The sequence below is a fragment of the Notolepis coatsorum genome, assembly GCF_963971535.1.
Source record: "Notolepis coatsorum genome assembly, chromosome: 1".
In the NCBI taxonomy this organism is placed as follows: domain Eukaryota; kingdom Metazoa; phylum Chordata; class Actinopteri; order Aulopiformes; family Paralepididae; genus Notolepis; species Notolepis coatsorum.
Window position 1 is genome coordinate 15,695,090 of NC_140165.1, and position 387 is coordinate 15,695,476.

The window sequence follows — 387 nt, forward strand, 5'->3', positions numbered from 1 at the left end:
CTCCCATCCCAATTTAGTCGTTATGCCAATTCCCCCCTTCCCCTACCTGGTCATTGTGCGCATGTGCCCCCTACGCATGAATACTTTACCCAAGGCAGTTGTCCTTCCGCGTTCGGTTTGCGCGCCCTGATTGGCCTCTCAGCGCCCAATCGCGTTAGCCCTATCACCGCACTACTCGCTCAATATACTACTATGCGCTGTGCTCTCTGTCTGAAGCGGAGTGGGGCTCTGCTGTGCTTACACTTGATGCAATACACGATACTAACTAGAGAGATTAGCGTCACATAGCTGGCCTTTTTCTGAAAACCCAAGCACATTGTTCCATAGCATATGTCTTCAGTTGATCATGACATCCTCTCTTACCTTGACGATTAAAAAGCCTCCATA